The sequence below is a fragment of the Gadus morhua genome, chromosome 13, assembly GCF_902167405.1.
Source record: "Gadus morhua chromosome 13, gadMor3.0, whole genome shotgun sequence".
NCBI classification, from domain to species: Eukaryota; Metazoa; Chordata; class Actinopteri; order Gadiformes; family Gadidae; genus Gadus; species Gadus morhua.
The window spans coordinates 26,454,201-26,455,927 of record NC_044060.1 but is presented as its reverse complement, the minus strand read 5'-3'; the positions used below and the strand labels follow the sequence as shown (position 1 = coordinate 26,455,927).

The following is a 1,727-nucleotide window of genomic DNA, read 5'->3' as shown; positions in this document are numbered from 1 at the left end:
TGGAGTCTGCTGCATCTTTTGGCATAGGCAGTGCCCATTTGCGTCCATAATATTTTTTCGCAAAATCGCGAAAACCGCTAAACTGTATTTTCGCTACTTGTTCTGGCACCTGAGCACGTAGCGATGCACACATCACCAGACAGCTAAACACTTTTCCCCAACAAAACTTGAATACAGGATCAATGATGAAAGTCCGTAGAGGATGTTGTCGACATCCACTTGAATGTCCATTTATTGATTGTTGTTGAACAAGTTGTTGCAGGTTTAGAAGTGTGAAACTGAAAATGAACCAATATGCAAATTGGTTATAAAAACGTAGTTATAAAGTTGTGAAATACAATGAAATACGAACGTAAATAATTACATAAGACATAGATGAATTAAGTTACTTACAAACAAAGCTTCTCCAAGGCTTACAAGGATGAATGACGTGAGATAAAAATGTTTCACCGTGTGGATCTCTGGCTCAAATGACAGATCAAAATGGCTGCCGAAATAATGACAGATCACGTCTGAAATCACGTGACTAACAACGTGACTCTTATCAGCCAATGAGAATGAACGCAATATTAAGAATCTACGAAAGAACTGAATACAAGTAATGGCCTGCAGGGGGCTCTAAAGTGCCTAATACAAACTCAAAACGTGTAACGTAACACTACTCCTCCCACATTTATTGACCAATCGACACCAAACTTTGCACACGACATCTTCAGACGCACAACAAAAAAAAAATCGAACACTTTTTTGATCCGACCTTCGACGACGAAACGGTAGCGTTTTGAATATTGGTTTATTAGCTAAATTAGACGTGGAAAATCAAAAATCCAAAAAAATCTAAAATTAGACATCGGATCGAGTCCAAATTATACACACATGTTGGTGCTAACCTTAATGTCGTTCGATAATGTCGTTCGCCATTAGGGGGCGCAATAAACGAGGAAATTGTATATCCTCTACAAAATTTCGCCATTAGGGGCCGCCATAAATGAGGGAATTGTTCATCTCCTAACTGGCCAAAGGAATGTTCTGAAAACGCGTTTGGGGATATATCTCCCACACCGAACCTCCCAGAGTCAAAACCTTTCTATCCACAGGTTCACGGTAGCGTTTTGAACACATGCTTCGCGTTGTGCCGGCGAAATGCACATTTCTTGGACCCCTGCATAACTGCTTGCAGTTCTAGTTAGGGGTCCAAGCCAACAGGTTGGATCCCTATTGTTTTTTTTAGCGATTATTAGGGGTCCAAGCCAACAGGTTGGATCCCAATTGTTTTTTAAAGGATTTTTAGGGGTCCAAGCCAACAGGTTGGATCCCTATTGTTTTTGTAAGGATTATTAGGAGTCCAAGCCAACAGGTTGGATCCCTATTGTTTTTGTAGCAATTTTTTTTTTTATATAGTTACCTCCCTGAAACTGGTACCACAGCCCAAACCGTAAATGGTGCAGACACGCCAATTGCATGACTAGATCCAGATCTCTTCGGACTACACAGACGACAAAATGCAGACACAAACCGGCAGTAAGCCCTTTTCTCAGCAGCCCTTTGACATATCATAACCAACCTTGGTACATAGACCCATGACCCCATAAAGGTGACACTGAATGAATTTGGTGACCATTGACCTCTAGGGGGCGCTATAATTAATGAAGACGTGTTTTAACTCCTCTTTCTTCACATGAGTACATTTCAAACTTATTCTCAATGTTTGATGATACTTTCAGACC

At 40.6% G+C, this 1,727-nt stretch overlaps 1 long non-coding RNA gene across 1 annotated transcript; it reads right to left on the bottom strand.

Moving 5' to 3' along the window:
* Window positions 1-201: 201 nt before the first annotated feature.
* LOC115557706 (uncharacterized) lies at window positions 202-442 on the bottom strand. Its single transcript, XR_003979229.1, has 2 exons — window positions 394-442; window positions 202-278 (listed from the first exon to the last, which is right to left on the bottom strand). It is a non-coding gene; the product is annotated as an uncharacterized LOC115557706 (long non-coding RNA).
* Between the last annotated feature and the right edge of the window lie 1,285 nt (window positions 443-1,727).